Source organism: Podarcis tiliguerta, assembly GCF_965153285.1.
Source record: "Podarcis tiliguerta genome assembly, chromosome: 7".
Classification (NCBI taxonomy): Eukaryota; Metazoa; Chordata; class Lepidosauria; order Squamata; family Lacertidae; genus Podarcis; species Podarcis tiliguerta.
In genome coordinates this window covers 68,268,437-68,288,635 of record NC_139540.1, presented here as the reverse complement: position 1 = coordinate 68,288,635, position 20,199 = coordinate 68,268,437, and the positions used below count along the sequence as shown (strand labels likewise).

The following is a 20,199-nucleotide window of genomic DNA, read 5'->3' as shown; positions in this document are numbered from 1 at the left end:
TTTTTGGGGGGTTCCCCCTTCAGTTTTAGAATCAGCTTCCTAACAGAAGCTTGCCCCTTTTACGTAGGCAGTGTCTTCCTTTGCAGATTGTATTTTTACAATGTGTTCTTCTTTTTTTTTTTTTTAAGTCGGCTCAGATTTCAGCTTGTGTGTCCATCATCCGTTTTCTTCTTCAGAGTCCTATGATTTTACCTGTACTGTATAAATTTAAATTTTCCTTGTTTTGAGAACTGTTGGGATTGAAAACCAGGATTCAAATAAATGAATGAAATTGAATCCAAGTGGAGGTTAATGGGGGGTTTAAAATAGTGCAAAACATCTGACATGAGAGTTAAATGGTTTTCCTAAGGTAAAGTTGGGGAACTTGTGAACCTTAAATTGTTAAAGAGCATCTTTCCCATCAACCCCAACCAGAATGGCCAATGGCCAGTAATGATGGCAGTTGATGATGGCAACATCTGGAGGGCACAAGATTTCCGATTCCTGCCTTATGGGCTCAGAGTGCACATGGAAGGAGGTTTGATCTGGTCATCTCTGTAGACCAAGGGATACTCTTCCAACCTGGCGTGGGCAGATTTTCCAAGCAAGTAGAGAGAAATGGTATCATCTTTAGAGGACCAGGGCTATTTCTGCACATCCATTAATTGTCAGGAGAACACTGAAGTCAAATTACAGCTTATAAGGGTATGACCTGCAATCAACTCAATCACACAATAACAGTAAGATGTAAAAATAGCTAACACCAATTCAGGAAGACACACACTCTTTCCCCCTCTGTAGATTCTAAAGCATTGGTAAAAGTGATTGCGCTCTTTCACAGCATTGGTTTTATGTCCTTCACGTTCATTGTAGATTTATTGGATACCTTATTTGGGTCACTTTTTCTTCCCGATTTATGAGCCTGCTGGTAAAGGATCAAGGGTGCAGATATATATTGCTAGATATGAATGCTATTAAGGTTCAAGGGGGCAGATATGCATTGCTATTATATTAATGCTACTAAAACCAATTGTACAAAATAGTCCATTTCACATTCTAGTAGATAGAATGGGAGAGCATGGAAATACCATTAATACCAAAATGTCATTTTTAAAAACGTATTGAACTTTTCCCCTTATAGTATTCCAATCTGTGTGAGTTTTATTTTGGGCAGGACGTGTGTACATGTTTCACTAAAGTGTTTGGAGATACACAAAACACTTTAGGTTGGGGATTTGTGCCCCATTGAACCCAAACCCTTTTGATGTTATATACCTCAAACCATCTAGAGTCCAGTTCAATCAATCTCTCCCTACACCAAGGATGAGGAAGTCTTTGGCCTTCCAGATGCTACTCAACTCCATGTCAGGATGCTGTCAGCAGCTCCCGGCTGGTTGCCCAGGAAAGTATAAAGACAAGGAAAAGTTTCTTTTTTATTTCAATCTTTACAGAGAGAGGCTATAGAACCCAGCCTCTTGGATAACGGTGGTGTCCCAATTGAATCTTCTCCCCCTATCTCTCCCACTTCTTCATTCGTCTCTTCCACGGATGCTCTCTGCTTTTGAGCTCTTTACTCTCCTACTTTTAAGGCCAGGTTCTGAGAGATGGAGGGGCTGGAATGCTTTCTAATGACAACATGTCAGCTGGGTGTTGTTCTGGCTCATCCATGATTTCCCAACTTTTCACCTCATCTGCCTCTGAGCTGCTACCTCCCTCAACCCCCTGTTGCAAATCTATACTATCTTCCTCTTCCTCCTCCCTGGAAATGTCAGGATGGGGAGGGGGTCTCCACCATTCCTCCTCTGCCCAGTCCTTAACAATTAGTTGTCTTTCACAGTGGAAGCAGGTTTTAGATTATACACAGCTCTTCTCCAGGCTTTATGAGAGCAAAAATTAAACATCCAATAGTCTAGATCTGAACAACTGGGTAGTCAGGCTGATGATTACTTGGCTGCAGAAGTTTACTGGCCATTGCTGTTGGCATGGAGATAGTCTAGGTTGAATGCAAACATGTCATTCTGATGTCATGTGTGATGTCATAAAGAGGATCTGCTTTAAGTCTTGGTAAAGCCAGAAACAGTTAACAGTCAGACTGCATTTCAGCCCTGTCAAGATGGATCTCCATAACAGGTGATGAATAGTTTTATTTGGGGGATATATTAACTTTTACTACTGGGAAAAAGTTTTAGATTGGTTTGCCAGTTTGTAACCCATCAAGTTGAGGCCAATAGATATACATTCACAGCTCTGTATACATCAAATAATCAACTTTATGTGTGACTTTGGGACGGATTCATACAACCACATTTCCTTTCTCTAGAAAAGTTGGAAGGTGTGTGATTTGAATGGCAATTGCTCTCTGCTCCCTGCTGTCAGGGTGCTGTTAGCCGATCCTGGCTAATTGCCCAGGAAAGTATAAAGACAAGGAAAAGTTTCATAGTCCTTTTTAATTTCAATCTTTACAGAGAGAGGCTATAGAACGCAACCTCTTGGATGACGGTGGTGTCCCAAGTAAATCTCCACTCCCCATCTCTTCCACTTCCTCATTTGTCACTTCTATGGGTGCCCTCTGTCTTTGAGCTCTTTGCTCTCCTAGTTTTAAGGCTCACTGGGTTCTGGGAGATGGAGGGTCTGGAATGATTTCTAATGATAACACCTCAGCCAGGTGTTGTCTGCCTTTCTCGTGATTTCCCAACTTCCCCCCTCATCTGCCTCCAAGCTGCAACCTTCCTTAACCCCTTGTTGTAAATCAATACTCTCTTCCTCCTCCCTGGAAGGGTCAGGATGGGAAGGCGGTCTCCACCATTCCTCCTCTGCCTAGTCCCTGACACTCAAATATCACCACCCTTGATATATATAAACTGTGCGACTGAGAGAAAAAGAAATTTCTTATTGCAAAGCCCCTTTGGTTAGACTGTAGCAACATGAGACGTGTATATAAGACAATTTGCATATGGGGAATTATTGCATATAAATAACAACCCTAAATGCATCTGTGCAGCAGGTTCTATTGATTGCAGTGAGATTTACTCATGAGTAAGAGGATTTCAGCCTGAAACTAGTTAGTCAATTTTATTGGAAGCTATACAATCCAGTTTCCCGCCCCGACTGCAGTAGCACAGTCAGAAGGTGAATGGCAGTGCTGGTATATTGCACTATAAATAAATAATAATGTTAATCTTAAAGAGAGGGGGAGAGTGGCAATTATAGCTTAGCCTTTACATTTAGCGTGCATAGCCTGTGGCATTTTAGAATCCATTGGTGTATGAAGGATAAATTGCATTCTAAAGCTGTTGTTCTTAGCTTATAATTTAGGCGAGAGTCACATATACGTTAAATAAAACGGAAAGGGGGGGGGAGCGTACATACAGGACCAGATTAAAACAACTGGAGGCTCTGGGCTGGGAGACAATGGGAGGCCCAAACTTAATAGCATCTGACTGTGAGAAACAAAACTTTCTTCTTTTCTTTATCTACTCAACAAAAGTAGAACACTGCTGGAATTTTAGGACTGATAAAAAATTGTTTATAAATTTATAACCTTTACTATATTTGCAAAAGTATGGAATTATTGAAGGCACATATAGGGGAATCATATCTTTGTTATGACATTATGCCATGTACGGATTTCTTTCAAGCACTTTTGGATGCAAAACTATCAATTATATCATTAAAATCAGTTAAGTCACAGGTTATCATTTTCTGTGCAGAGAATGCTTAGTGCAGACAACCGATCTTGGAAATTGTTACTCTGGAAATTGATATCATGCCAGTACAGTTTGTAACCATTAAACACAGGAGCAATCTGGGTGTCCCCCTCCCCCCCAAAAAAATTCTCCTGGAATTTTATTTGTTACACACCTTGGGGGCTGAAATTTTCTTTTTCAGGTGAGCTTGTTTGACATACAGGTGGAAGTGCAAGAGTTAATTGACTAGACTAAGGTCAACATCCTTTGGATACTCTGGCTCAACATCACAACACCATTGTGAATCTGTTCCTTGGTTGCTTGCAGTTTCACCAGGTTGAAGGAGGTTTATTCTTGCCCAGGAAAAACGTAAGTGCCGATTGCTTCCACCTGGCCAGATCTCCATGGTAGCTGCTGAACCTGTAACTGGTATCTGGCCAGGATGTGATTGTCTTGGCTATATAAGGAGGGCTAGACCAGCAACGTCTGTCTGCTGCTCAAAATTTCTGCTGTGTGATTCCTACCTCCTGGTTACTGCTGGACTATGTGTTGTGCATGGAACTACATTTGAACCTGCAGCCTAGATGTGGACTTTGCTGTGAGTTTTGCTGTGCAGGACAGGAAGGTGCCAAGTCTCTATCTAAAGGAGTACAGTGGTATCTTGATTCTCAAATGCCTTGGTACTCAAACGCCTTGGTTCCAAAACACTGAAAACCCGGAAGTAAGTGTTCTGGTTTTCAAACGTTTTTCAGGAGCCAAACATCCAATGTGGCTGTCGGCTATTGTTTCTGAGGCGCCTGCACCAATCAGAAGCTGAGCCTTGGTTTTCGAACATTTCAGAAGTCAGACTTCCAGAACAGATTAAATTTGGTGCTTTTGTTTTTGCTATTTATCTTGCGTTTTTGTTTTTGAGGCTTTTTCGGTTAATTTGTTTTTGTGACTGTGTGGAACCCTGTTCAGCTACTGTTTGTTTGTTTGTTTGATTGATTGATTGATTGAGTGACTGCAGAAATGGATAAAACCCCTTCATCCAAACAATAACTATCATCAATGCAGGTAATGAATTATTATTAATTTTTTTAAAAAAAATATCATCTACAATACTGTCTTATCTTGTCTTGTGAAATAAAATAAAATACTTCCTGCTTAAGTAGTTGCACACATAGGCTGTTTGACCACCAAACATTGCTTTGAGTGAAGCCCGTTATTCTTTTCATACCTTTCAAAACTAGTTCATTGTGTTTGGACTTGGACTTGCAGTTATGCATCTTACATCCATACCATCATTCTTCATTTTCCATAAAACTAAGACACTATTTCCCTGTGTGAAAGCCTAGTTGTCCATCAGCACTTTTACTGTCCAAGTATTTTATCTGACTTGATTGACTTGCTACATCTCTCTCTCTCTCTCTCTCTCTCTCTCTCTCTCTCTCTCTCTCTCTCTCTGAAACATAAAAAATGACCTCTTCTCCATCCCTCTGGGAAGATCTGGTGAATCTGAAGCACACATGCATTAGCAATTCAGTCCATTACTTTCAATATTGCTTTTCGGGGGTGAACATTAATATCCTGTGAATAAAATAAATGAAGTCCCTTATTCTCTAGTTCAGTACTTAATGCTGTTTTTAAAAATTAAATAACTTTTGCACATGCGGTTCTTCTGCACTTACACAAATACCAACCGCAGGGAAAATGCAGTATATCATTCTAAATGAGAAAACATAAAAGGTACCTGGAATGCTAAGAACATTACTAAACAAGAAGGATTCTTCACAGTTCTCTTAAAGAGCCATGAATTTTAATCTATATATCCATATCAGTAAAGGGAAATTATGAAACTGATAAATTCATGCTGTCTTTTATCAGGGACGAAAAGGAGCCACGTTAGACAGCCATACATCTTCTGGAGTTGCCGGCAGTCTCATTAGTGTGCTGTGGTATTCATTATATAGAACATCATAAAGATGAAAGCTTTTAAATGAGAAAGTAGCTTTCAGTTCTATCACCATAAAGCAACTATGATTTATTATTCAAATTGATATAAGTACTACGAAGGGTAAGTCAGGATGCTGACTTGCAGGGAGGACTTGAAGGTACTAAGCTAGAACCCAAACAGTTTGCTTGATTGACAGGAACATTGGTGCAATTCCAGGTCTTACTGTGCCATTAACACATTTGCTGACTGTGGCAAGCAATATATTCCCTGTCAAAGAAAAGAACAGGTGAACAACTGGCAATAAATCCCAGTATAAGGGAATACCCTATGACTGGTCTTTTAAAGGATAGAAGATCACAGAACATTCAATAAGAATAAACTCTGGAAAACCACATCACCATTAATATTTCTTTTGACCAAGGTGCATAGGACATCCTCATGATTCTCTTTCTCTCCAATAATGCTGTACCCATGCTGTGTTCTCCATTAAAAGAGAGCAGGGGACTTTATTATTAGGGCATTGTAAAATGTATGGTATGACAGACTCACATTATTGGAGAGGGACGCGGGCAGCACTATGGTCTAAGCCACCAAGCCTCTTGGGCTTGCTGATCGGAAGGTCGGTAGTTCAAATCCAGGGTGAGCTCCCATTGCCTTGTCCCAGCTCCTGCCAACCCAGCAGTTCAAAAGCATACCAGCACATATAAATAGGTGCCGCTGCGGCACAAAGTTAAACGGCATTTCCGTGCTCTCTGACACTCATCATGGTGTACTGTTGTGCCAGAAGCAGTTTAGTCATGCTGGCCACATGACCCAGAAAGCTGTCTGTGGACAAACGCCGGCTCCCTCAGCCTGAAGCGAGATGAGCGCCGCACCCCATAGTCAAGTTTGACTGGACTTAACCATCCAGGGATCCTTCGACTTATTGGAGAAGTCATAACATAAAAATATCATGCAGAACTTTATATAGTAAAACCTTTCAAAGCATACGGAGGCTTACTTGCTAATATTGCTAATGCTGCAGTTTCTTCCATTCCTCTTAATTAAGGGCTATGCTTAATTAATGAAGGACAAGGGTTTATTTCTCTCTCTTGCCTTTGTACCAGGCTTTTATATCCCCCTCCCTGGATCCTCTTCATTAAGCCTCTGCTGATGCAGCAGTGCAGCTGATGATGTCATTAGCATGCATAAATGTGGACTGGGCTTGGGCCTAGTGAGATGTGCCACTGCCATCTTTTTGGAACCCACTGCTTGGGATGGGTACATCAGTTCATTTTGGTTCATCTCCATTTCTCATTTGCCTCCATACCCTCCAACATCCTGCTGATCAAAATTGGGACACTTGGGGGATTTTTTTGTCCCAATCTCTGGCAGGAGCCAACTGATTTTGCTTAATTTTGTGCCCAACTATTTAAGGTTTACAATCTTGCCATTCTCTGGGTCTGATCACCTGAGCACCTGGTGGTGTCTAACATTACATAGTATGATGCTGTCTCTGTTACCTGCGTCAGTCAACTTTCTGAAGGCACATCTTCCCCCCCCCCATCTTTCCTTGATTATTAAAAATAGACACTGTCTTGTGTACAGTGCATTTCTTTGTTGCATTTCTGTACCTTTCATTGCTGTTCTTAGTAGTTGGTATCAACGGTTTAATTGTCTATTTTGTGATATTTGTGCTTTTAAAATGTGCTATACACAACTTAGATATTATATATATATTAAGCGGTATCAAGATAGTCTTAAATAAAGGAATAAATTATTATGATATCATTGATCTACATCATCAAGCCACAAATACATTTGAAGTTATTAAGGGGTCCCCTTTACTTTGAAATAGCCTTCTATATATTCCACCCTAGGGTTGAAGTGGTTTTGCTCACCAATACTTGGGGCATTTTGCCTAAATGGCTATGATGGTGCTCCATCTATGAACACCATCAGTCTAGTGTGATTCATCAGGAGCTGCTACATGGAGAGTCATGACATAGCAGACAGAGTGTTGGACTAGGACCTGGGAGACCATGGTTCAAATATCCACTTGGTTGTGAAGCTCACTGGGTGTCAGGAATGAGCCAGCTCCAAGCGAAGGTTTGCAGCCAACTGCAGCAAGCAGCCAGGAACAGAGAGTCTTTGATATTAGGCAGGGGAGAGCCGGCAGCTGCAGACTTCAGCTCTTCCTGACCTTGATATTCCAGCTGATAAGACAGTAGCTGAGAGCAGGCTAGAACGCAGTCAAAGCTCACCAGAAGCACAAATAGGCAAGAAAAAATTCAGAGACAGCCTGTCAGAAAAGGAAGTGGTGGGAGACAATCCATTAATTCCGAGATGTCGGCGAATGGGAGGGTTGCAAGATAGGAAGCAAAACAAAAGACGTACGGTTCATAAGTTCAGTATCTTCTGTCGACATCATAAGTAGTCTTCAGAAGGCTCATCTTGAGTAATGGTGCCAGAGGCTTTGTTAGAGCCGTCCAGAGCTATCTGTTTGTTTTTTGCAATAAAGCCATCCTTTTAACTAGCTATGCTTACTGTGTTATCAAGCTGGGAACCTGGACTCCTGACACTGGGTGACCATAGGCCAGACATAGGCAAACTTGGCCCTCCAGATGTTTTGGGACTACAACTCCCATCATCCCTAGCTAACAGGACCAGTGGTCAGGGATGATGGGAGTTGTAGTCCCAAAAAACGTCTGGAGGGCTGAGTTTGCCTATGCCTGCCTTAGGCCAACCACTGCCTCTTAGCCAAAACTACCTCACAGTTGTTGTGGGCATTAAATGAGGGGGGAAACCATGTATGTTGCCTTGAGCTCCTTGGAGAAAAAGGGGGGATATAAATGTAACCAATCAATATTTTCAAGAAGTGTCAAGATGGGCAGGGTATAAATAATAAAATTATTATTATTATTGGGTTTCACAGATACCAATAAGAAGGTGATTCACCCTATGGAGGAAACAGGTCTCCACAATCTAACCTTGGTATAAAGAGGAGAAGCCCCATCACATCTTTCCGAATCTGGGCAGCTGAATTATACTAATGATGAATCAATATCAATCGGATTACATGAAACACATAGGCTCCAATATCACAGCTATGTCCAAAGAACAAAGCTGAAAGGAGGTTGAAAAACTGAAGGTCTGGCTGATTTCAACTGCAGGGGAGTGAACACAAATTAGGAATTGGTCCAATAAGATCTTTATAGCCACTCCTCGCCAAGTAATCAAGAGCTTATATGCTTAAAATCTCTGTTCCACTTCCCAATTAGAAAAGAGGTAATTTTATTCTAAATCTTACTCTAAAATTGGTTCATATTACAAAATCTCATTTTTGCAGCAGCATAAGGAAAATTAGCTATATGAATTGTAATATCACATTGCCACAACCTACAAAATCACAGTAGTTTTCCAGCACAGAAATATGGTTAACATTCCTCTTACCTAGGGTCACCTCTCTCACATATGCCATTTTCATACAAATTGCTTATAAAACAAGTGAGGGAATAAGTGAATTTTAACTAAACCCAACAGTAAAGTTTGCCCTCGCAAGAAAACTATAGCAAAAAGTCTGTAAGTGGGCAGGATCCATAACCTCTTGGTTCTCAAGCCTGAAATTTAATCAAATCCTGTCTTTTTAAAAAAGAGAGACAAAAAAATCCTTTTGGGGGTATGGGAGAGGGTCTCAAATTTTATAGCTGCCCAGCACAAAAATCCAATTTGGCAGATGATATCCATTGTGTGCCAAGGCCCCGTGACCTGCAGTTCCCTAGTGGATAATAAACACACGGACACAAGTATTTAGGTTTATAGGTTCAAATAGGCCACAACTTTATTGGTTACAGATGTGTGTGGTTTGGCTTAGGCATTGGGTGAAGCCAGGCTATATCTCGACTCCCACCCATCTGCAGGGAGTCCATCTAAGCGTAAACCACCAGTAGGGGGATCCCTATGACATACATCAAATAGGGTCACCCTGAGAGGTCCCTGTTGGGGTTGTGGCATGGCCCTAGCCCATGTCTGGGCATCAGACAGAATCCACACCCCTAGATCCCTTTAATAGGATACCCTTATTGAGGAAGGGCAGGCGGAGACTACAACCTCCCCTCCATCCAAACAAAGACTTACCCCATGCCTAACCTCACTCAAGTTGTGACAATTGCTACAAGGTAGGCGAAAACCCAATGGCTGGTGTCAATTTGCCAAGTGGGAAAAAATCCAACAATATGGCAGCCATCAATTGTCCATAGCAAGGTCATATCAGAGCAAAGTATGAAAAGAGGGTGGGTGGGTGGGTTGGGAGATCCAGCGAAGGGTGCAAGACAAAGGCTCCACAACCACACTGTGGTTTAAGATTCCTGCGGCCACACCTCCCACCGGCGCTGATTGGGCAGCAGGGCTACCCCTGGGCAGGGTGATGGTGACGTGGCCTGGACAGTGATGCAGGCTCGTCAATCTCCACCCACCCCGCACCGGATCACTGCAGGGGCCCTGACACCTGGCTGCAACACCGCCCACCCAAAAACGTGAGCGGACCTGGTGCCGACAGAACTGTGGAACGTACAAACCACAGAAAGAGCAGGGTGAATAATTGTTTCTGTACACTCATAGTTCTCTCTATAACAGAACAGGCAGCAATGATATGTATTGGTGACAATGTATTGTTGATGCTGTAAAGGCAGCTCAACAGCAAGGGTGAACCCAGAGTGATTCTACCTTACCTTTCCTAGGTACCTGTTATGCTCTAAGGGAGCAATCCTGAACACAAGAACCTGGCTTGGAAATCCACTCCACTTCCCAGTGGGGAGGAGTTGTGGTGGACCACGTGGCCACGCACTTCCCTCCGGGGGTGCGGGGACGAAGTCCCATGTACCCCAGAGGTTCCCAGCCATGTCATTCACCTGCCAGCCAATCCACTGGCTGGGGGGGGGGGGCATGGCCAGGCCCCATTTAAATAGAGCTGGAGAGCTTCCTTTTGGCTCACTTCCTTGTTTGCCTCAGCCAATACCGCTCACATTCTGCAACCAATAAAGTTGTGGCCTAAAGTTGTCCAATAACATTAACCTAATATCTGTGTCCTTGTGTCTTATTCATCAACAAGGGGGTGGTCTCGGGGTCCCCACATGCAGAAAGCAGGCATAAATTAAGCCAACACAAAGTTACAACAGATCCAAATTCCATTGCAGAGAAAGGGTGCTGCTAGCTGATCTGGCCCATGCCTGTCTGAGGGAATGCAAGCCTTTAAAATATAGTTTGACTTACACCACTCCTGTTGCTGGCTTCTCCTAAAACTTAAGTTCCCAGATCACGTGCTCATTACTTTTTAAAAAAGCAATGCAGAGGAGACACATTTTATGAGATGAATATGATAAGATGGAGATCAATCAAAGTGCAGATTCGAGAGTAGAACCTAATCTGATCCGTGAACTGGTTGAGATGGTGCAGATCAGGTGATTCTGCATTGCTTTTTGTCAAACTGGCACTCTGTCCCTACTGAGATTGCAAGCTAAATAAGCCATGACTGCATCATTCCAAATTGTGAAGATTGTCCATCATGCTAATAGCTGGGGAAAAAATGCTTTCTGTGATGAGGATGGAAAGAAAGGGGAAAGCAATTACTACTGCAGGAGACTGCACATCACATTGAAACATAGAAGCCCAGAGTTAAAGGAAGCAGTCATTCCAGAGGCCGTCAATGTAGCTATTCTTGTGCTCATAGTGAGGTGTGTGCTTAAGTACCTTTGTGATCTGTGGCCATAAATTGGACAAGAACTGTAGAATTACTGTCTTTGTTTAAATAGTTGATTGTTACTCAAAAAGCATTAACTGCATTTTTATGCTGATGGCAAAAGACTTTATAGAGATAATTAAAGAGAAGCTTCAATTTTCATTATCTCCTTAAGCATCCTCTTTCTGCAATCCAGATTAGATTTAATAGAGCTATTTGCATGCACATTTGATTGATTTGAAGTTTTCAACCTAGAAACAAATTGCCATTGTTAAAAGTTATTGACATGCATGTCCAATCATCAAAGAGCGCCAAAGGAATGCTCTGGTTGAAGCTAATGGGCCAACCATTGGTGGGGAAGCTGTGAGGATTACACGTCTCCCTTCCACGGTTTCCCTCCATTTGCTGACCTATTGAAATACCATTAGCATTCTAACAAGACTTTCCCCCTCTGAGCTTTAAAGTCGAATCAATAGCTTTACTCCTGTACTAGTCACAGATTGACTCAACTAAGTAGTGCTAAAGGGATTTTCATTGAGCTTATGAATTGCTAGACGTTTCAGCAGATGAACGGCCAGACTGGTTCCAGACATTATCACAATCAAATAAAAAACAAACTGATGGGTTCAAATCATTCTTGCCAGACTTGTGACACACCAACACAAATGTAGACTGCTGGTTGAGTATTGATGACTTGCCTGACTCTACCTCCACCCTTTTGCCCCCTCAAGGAGGCAGAATAATGGGAATCTTGTTGGGCCAGTCGTAAGCCATGCCTGTTTCTTTCCAGTTCAAAATATAATTTCCAAGGTCACCATCCTTCATCCGTTTACCTCCCACATTTCCTCTTCAGGGTCTTTCTTTGATGTTACCAATCAATCACCTCTGTCACTCTTGTTGGCAGTAGATCTAAGCCTCTGTCAGATCTCACAGCACATTTTAGAGTAGAGAGGGTGGTGTGGGGAAAGGAAGCAACAGACAACTGCCTGTTTTCTCATCTACTACCCCATTGGCTCCCCTACTCGGACCTTTGACCACAGTTTCCACAGAAAAGTGTAGTGCTGTGAAATGGTACATATGATCCCCCCCATGGTATTTGATCTGTGTTAGTTCATGGATATATGAAAGTCACCTGAGGTCGTCCTCATCAGTCACCCTCATCAGCTGAGGAGCATGCATGTGTAGACTAACCCACTGACTAACAGGAGATAACTCTGGTTTGAAGGACATACAAAATGCAAGCCTCTTCCTGGAATCTTTCTTTCCCACTTATCACAGACATTTGAAGTTCTGGCTGTGATTACTCCTCTTGTGGTGAGGTCTTTCTTGACCTTCTGAGGAGTCTGTGGTCTAGTCATTGGAGACTGATGACAGAGTTGTCTCTTTGGAGTCCAGGGGATGAGAGGCAGGTGCTGGTGCCAGTGGATCCACATAGGGAAGGTCTCCTCCTCCCTGGATCTACTTTGCATCTCAGAATTCCTGGTCATGACAATGCCCAGGGTTCTAATTGCACAAGGAGCTGTACTCCTTGATACAGATGTTTGCTTACTGATGTGTGGAGCAGCATAGATTTAAGGGAGGAAATGTAGCTAGTGAGAGTGGTTCTGCTTTCTTCCTTTTCACACGAGAGAAAAATATATCTAAACTGGGATTCCGTTACCCTGTTTATTTAAATATAGATAAAATAAACATTTTAAAAAACAAGCAGACGTGATAAAATGACATTTTACCTAAGCAAAAAAGCTTTAATTAGACACCAAAAACAAGATCCACATGAAACATTAAAAACATATCCAACACATATTTCAAGCACATGACATATTTTAAGGGTGTTGAGGAGGAAAGTACAGTTTCCAGGAAGGCACGTGCTTTACAGGAAGTTTACAGGAAGTCATGTGCTTTGAATGTGCATTAAATACATGGTGTGGATTCATCCCAACCTGTACAATGCCACTGATGTGTAGCATACTGAGCCAATGGCTTCAAGTCACAAGAAATCGAGTCCTCCTCACAGAGGGCAGGTGTTGCAGTGAGATCATTAGGACTGACCTCACTGTTTGAGTGGGTGGGAGCAATTGGATAGCCACAACAACCCGATTGGTGGTCCCTCAGTTGCTTGGCAGATCTGGCCAATGGGGAATTTTCTGTGTTAACTCAGGGACCTTTATATTCTGCTGCACATTGCATTGAGCTTCCTCTTTTCACCTTGTGCATCAGATCACCCACCCACCCTCCCTATACTTAGGCTCTTGCTATGATCTTGCTATGCCATCATGAGTCGTCTGTTTTTGGGACAGGGGCCCGGTAGGAATTTTCCCATTTGGCTGATTAGCCGATGCCACTTGGGTTTTGCCTACCATGTAGCAAATTGTCACAACTTTGTAAGCTTTGGCGTTTAGGCATTGGTTCAAGGTGGTCTGAAGCACCTGTCCCCTCCAATGCGCAAAAGTATTATGTTAAAGGAATCCAGGGATTCACCATGCTTTTGTTGACCCCTTTTGGGGGGGTAGGGCCACGCAAGAGTCCCTGGGAGCATTTGGGGTGAGTTTGAGTCTGATTCTGGACCATTGCTCCCTCACGGTGTTTACCTGTACCTTCGTTATGGTGGGGCCCAGTTGTCAGTGCTGCCTTGCTGAGGTCAGGTGCAGCTAGTCAGGAACCAATGCCTAAGCAAACCACTCACTATCTGTAATCAATAAAGTTGTGGCCAAAATTATGCCAATAACCTAAAACTAAATTCCGTATCAATTGTGTCTTTATTTATTGGGAAGCTCCTGGGGATTTTAACACGCAAAGGAAATTCCAACTCAACATGAGGAAGACCTTTCTGATGGTAAGAGCTGTTCAACAGTGGGACAGACTCCCTCAGAAGGTAGTGGACTCTCCTTCATTGGAGGTTTTTAAGTAGAGGTTTGGTGGCCATCTGTCATGGATGCTTTAGTTGAGATTCCTTCATTGGAACCCTTGAAGCCTCTTCCAACTCTTCAGGTCTATGATTCTATACTTCTAAGTATGATAATTTCCGATCCCATCCCAAACACCCCTTCAAGCACTGGGTTCCTTGCTGTCTTAGGTTACTCTGTCCAGTCATCCTTACTGTTCCCTCTGTATGAAACTACCTTCCTGGACATGAATGCAGAACACTGTTATTCATTTCCTTCAAAACCTTTTCTCGTTGCCAAAAAGCCAAGCTGCCGATCTGTCTTAAAAGCCGCTTGTTTCTTTGGCATCCGAAAATACTGCAAAGGAAAACACCAAGCAATTTTTGGCTCTCTGCATAGTTTCTTCCAAAACACACTCACACTCAGTTGTGGATCACAGAAATGCTGTATTTGGTCTATATGGATGTTTAAATATTAAAAAGAGTCCCAGGGCACCTTGCAAAAACCAAACGAAAAGCAATAAAATCCACACTACTGTGAAAGAAGTTATTAAAGGTTTACGGTCCTTCTGTATGCAGTCATAGCTACCTAATGTAAATACTGCAATTCTGTGTGTGTTTATGCAGCATATGGACTAGGGCTTACTCTCAGGAAAGTGTGCATATGACTGTAGTCTAAATGCATGATTTTGGACTAAGGTTGTACAAACAGTCCTTGATATACATTTTTTTCTTTTTTACTTCTGTTGAAAATTTATCTTTTAGTGGAATTCAGATTTTGGTGTAAGTGTTGCTATACAATGGCGAGGAATTGGTCAACTTCGGTTTATCTCAGCTTCTCATTTTTTCCCCCCCAATCCTAAATTCAGTTCTCCACGTTTCAAACAAGAGTTTCCATTTTTAAAAAGACGCCCCCATGAAAATTCTTCCACATTTTAGTTGTGAATTTCTCCTAACACACACATTTTCCCAAAACAACTTCCCCTGGTATAATGTATTTTAATGTCCTTTATTTATGATGTGTGAGTCTTTGTGCCCACTTTAGCCTAGTATATGCATTTTTGTTCACGTTACTTAGCTGCAGAACTGCAGTGCAAAAATCAGAGAAGGGTGACTTAGGTATGTTTGGTTTTAAATACAAACGGAATCCAGTTTCTTCTCCATTCCTAGCCATGGCCTTTTCTCAAGCTGCCCAGTAATGGTGGAATTCACATGACGGAAGTCCCCACATTGGTTTCTTCTAGGAGAATTTCATTTGGGCTGCATATTAAAATGAAGAAACTTAATTCATAAATCCTTGACCAGAAGTGGCCCATCCCAATTTGCAAAGTGGGAACATGGTGCCCTCTGCCCTCTCTGTGCCCTCTGCCATCACACAATTCCACTGAAAAGTTCCCCGTCTTGCTGAACTCAGTGAGATGGGGGAAGCATTCTGCAAGGTGTGGAAATGGTGGGGCAGGTGGGTTCCCACCTCTTGCACTTCCACCACCTGAGGTGAGTGTTTCACCCCACCTCATCTGTCCTGAACAAATACACTGCTAGCTCTATGTATTTGTCCAGGACAGATGAGGCTCTGTCCTGGACAAATACACAGACTAGAAATTTAACTATCATCCGGCTCTTGCAGGTCTCTGAACAAGGCACTACACTGTGTCCAAAATGCAGCCTTTGGGAAATAATACATTAAGAAACGCAGATTTAACATATCTAAATACATAAAATATTTAGCCACATAAAGTACATTTAGAAATTCATAGACTGAGCTATATAAAAAAATACATATTTAAATACAAACATTTAATGTGGGCATGGGACAGACTTATGAATGAACTGACAGAGAGGATAAATCGGCAATCTGTCCATCCCTATGTTCTCCACAGTATTCCTCCTGTCAGAAACTGGAGTCACACTGTAATAGGCTCCTCTCCCATGATCACAGACTTACAACATTACCAGGCAGCAGAGAAAGAAGCTGCCATTCAGCTAATTCTGTACTGCTAAAGCCAAGGCTAAAAATGGTCCCTCAGTCTAATGGAGCAGACAAGATCTAATACGAGATGAATCTCTCTGATGCTATGCTTCCCAGAAAGGATGAAACCTTCCAATCAATCAGGATTACACAGTTTAATAATGACCCCTGTATATTTCCTGGCAGTCTTTCATCCCATGCTAATAAGAAAATATGTTCATCAGATTTATAAAAACAACAACAACAAGCTATTAAGAAATATTGAAGGATTTTGTCTCCAGCAAAACAAGAAGCAACCGGTTAGCAGGCAATCAATAATTTATTGGAAGAAAATCCTAACCCCCCCAAAAATCCATAATGCGCTAGCTTGGATGTTGGCAATCTCTGCTCATTATGGTCCCAGGTTCTTATTTAATGTGTTTTTAGCAGTCTGACAAATTAATCACTGAGACCATATTTTTGACAATGCCATAATCACATTCAATACAAATGTGTCTTTTGGTCATAGCTGCATCCTCTCAACTATCTTTTGCAAGCAATACATGAAAGTAATGACAAAAAGGGTTCTTATTCAGTGAAGTCATTTTGAGTTACTTTCTTTGTGGCCTAAGGGCTGGGGAGGGAAATCTGGTTCATTCAGTTAGCATTCATATAGATTGCTTGGATTTCTAATTTTCGGAAAACTCTGCTAATGTCAAAACATAACCAGGATGCCCTAATTAACCAAGCCTTGTATCTGATGCTATTATATTAGAATTCCCATCTATTTGATGCTGCAGATGATTGACCAGCCAATAAATTGACCTGAACAAATAGTGGAATAGAAGTGCCTAGTAGCAGTGATCCTCAAATCACACAACCACAATATTAAAGGTAGTCCTGTTCAGAGCTTCAAAAGTCTGTTTTCAAAAGCAACTATTTCAAGTTTGACACATCCAAAAAGGAACTAATTCAAGTTCATGTTTACCCTGAGTTTGGTTCACTTTAGTTCACGGTTTAGTTCAGAACTTCATCTGAATGATATTTGGCAAATACCGTATTTTTCGCCCTATAGGGCGCACTGGCCCATAGGGCGCACCTAGGGTTTTTCTTTTTTTTTGGGGGGGGGGATAAAGAAAAAAAATTATTCCCCCCCAGGCGCGGATCTGGGGTGGGGGAAGCCCGAGCTTGCCCCGACCCCAGCCCCCAGAACAGACTGCTATCCGCAAGCCTTGGGAGCCTGGCGGGAACTCCCGCCCGACTCCCCAGGCTTGCAGATATCTGCCCGAAGCCCAGGGTGCACTCTGCTGCGCACCCCGGGTTTCGGGCCGCAGGCTGCTGTCTGCAAGCCTTGGGAGCCCGGCAGGAACTCCTGCAGGCTCCCAAGGCTTGCGGATAGCTGCCAGAAGCCCGGGGCGCGCTCTGCTGCGCTCCCTGGGTTTCGGGCTGCAGGCTGCTGTCCGCAAGCCTTGGGAGCCCGGCGGGAACTCCTGCAGGCTCCCAAGGCTTGCGGATAGCTTCCTGAAGCCTGGAGAGCAAGAGGGGTTGGTATATAAAAAAATAAACAGCATATTCTTTGCTTTAAAATATTAATGTAAAAAGTGTGAGTGGAAAATGTGTACAGTAGGATGGAACAGCACACAACAGGACAGGATGGACCTATGATCAAGTGCCGGCAAAGCCAAAATGAGAACTTTGCTCTGCAAGTTTGCAATCACATACGAGAATAAGGCCTACATAAAGGCAATTATGCCAAAATGTGTCAGTTGTACTGAACAATAACACCGATCATGGTTTTGGCATCCTCGAGTCATATTTCTCCTTTTTCATTCTACCACATTTAGCCATGCAGCTAGGCCGGTATATCTATTAGTTGCTACAAGATTTTGTATGTGGATAGAGTACTAAGGTTTTGATCTGAGAAATGTTTCCCCCCTTTTCTCCCAATAATACCATGTGTGGTGTGATGTGATTGCATAGCATTTTGTGTCCCCCTTCAGTTTATATTATGCATTGCTGGTGGGGCAGAGGAGCACACAACCCAATCCCATCACACTGTGAGTTTACCTGACTAAATGTTATGGGAAGAGAAAGCAGAACTGGATGCTGGGCTGCTGCTTTCAGCAGGTGCCCCGTGGTCCTAAGAAAAAAATAATACAATGCAATCTTCTTCTTCTTTGGCGATCACTCGTAGCCAACTAAGATTGTCTTCCATAAACACAGTTTTAACAATGAGTCCATAAGTGACTGTGGAGGCCAATTCTGGACCCACACTTCCTTCCACAGTGGGGACATTGGTTCCTGGGCAGGAGTTGATCACAGTGTGGATTTGCCAAGCATGCCTTCCTCATAACTCCTTTCTCCCTTGCATTCTGAGTTCAAGTGTCTTGAAAGTCCAAGACACCTTTGATAAAGGCTGTTCTCCAACTGGAGCATTCGCAGGCCAGTGTTTCCTCGTTGTCAGTGTTTATACTACATTTTATAGGGAAATCCCCTTTAAGGGTATTATAAGGAAAGTGGGAGCAATATGTAGATGCCAGAATCATTATCTTTTACATCCACAGGAAGCTATATCATAATACTGGAACTTGGCACCATCTACTGAAACTAAATAATGGAAGATTCAGGACAGACGAAATACTCCATGTAGTGCATAGTTAAAACTTTAGAATCTGCTCCCCCAAGAGGTTGTGATGACCAACAGCTTGGCTTGAAAAAGGATTATACAAATTCATGGAGGCAGGGCCTCAGTTTCCAGAGGCACCCTGTGCAGTGCCAGAATTTGGCACCCCCTGACTCTCACTCTCCATTCTAAATCATAGCTGTGGCATCCCCTGTGGAGCCCCTAGGGATCCGCCTGTGCCCAGTGAGATTGAACCAATCACACTTCTCTAAATCCACCTCTGATGGAGGACAATCTTATCAATGGCTGCTAGCCATGACAGCCATGTTATAACTCTAACTACTGTTGGAGGCAGTATGCCTCTGAATAGGGGCTGCAGGTGGCACTGTGGTCTAAACTACTGAGCCTCTTGGGATTGCCAATCGGAAGGTCAGCGGTTTGAATCCCCATGACGGGGTGAGCTCCCGATGCTCTGTCCCAGCTCCTGCCAACCTAGTAGTTCGAAAGCATGCCAGTGCAAGTAGATAAATAGGCACTGCTGCGGCAGGAAGGTAAACGGTGTTTGCTTGCACTCTGACTTCCGTCACTGTGTTCCATTGTGCCAGAAGCGGTTTAGTCATGCTGGCCACATGACCCAGAAAGCTGTCAGTGGAGAAACGCCAGCCCCCTCGGCCTGAAAACAAGATGAGCGTCGCAACCCCATAGTCACCTTTGACTGGACTTAACCATCCACAGGTCCTTTGCCTTAACCTTTGCCGCTGACTACCTGCTGCTGGGAATCACAAGTGGAGATGGTTCTGTTGCTTGTGGGTTTCCCATGAGCATTGGGTTGGCCAGTGTGGGAACAGGATGTTGGATAAGATGAGGCATAGATCTGATCAAACAGGGCTCACTTCTTACATTCTTACATTTGTTTCCTGCTAAGAAGCAACTTTGAAATGCCAGAAGAGTGCAAATTCTCACTTATTTTACAGCTTACATGCCTGGATGAATTTACAATGCCAAGTCTATCCAAAGTCCAAAGGTTAAGACCATGTTAAGACCTTTATCTCCATTTGCATATTTTATAATGGCTATCATTAGCTGATAATGAGCTGTTAGCTTTCATTAGCTCTTCAAATTATTGCCATTAGCTTACTCCAAGTCCTTCCCATTCCAATATAAATCACTATTTTTGGATCCCCTTTCCTACTTTACAGGTCACTCCCAGGAATATTTGAGTCCCTGCTTGCTACCACCCTGGGAGGATTCCCACTTCATGCCAAAATGGATCGGCGGTATAATACGCTGGCAAAATAGAACAATGACTTTCTCTCTTGGTCCAGTAAAATTATCTTCAAATTAAATCACATTTGCAGTGCATGCCATGAAGACAAATGGAGAGCAAAATAGGAATAAAATGGTGAACAATCAATCCTGCCTCTCCCTAC

General features: G+C 42.7%; 1 long non-coding RNA gene across 1 annotated transcript; it reads left to right on the top strand.

Annotated features, from left to right (window-relative positions):
• Window positions 1–2,012: 2,012 nt before the first annotated feature.
• Window positions 2,013–20,183, top strand: LOC310681659. The gene is made up of 3 exons (XR_014513459.1): window positions 2,013–2,109; window positions 3,993–4,034; window positions 19,969–20,183. It is a non-coding gene; the product is annotated as an uncharacterized lncRNA (long non-coding RNA).
• The last annotated feature ends 16 nt before the right edge of the window (window positions 20,184–20,199 follow it).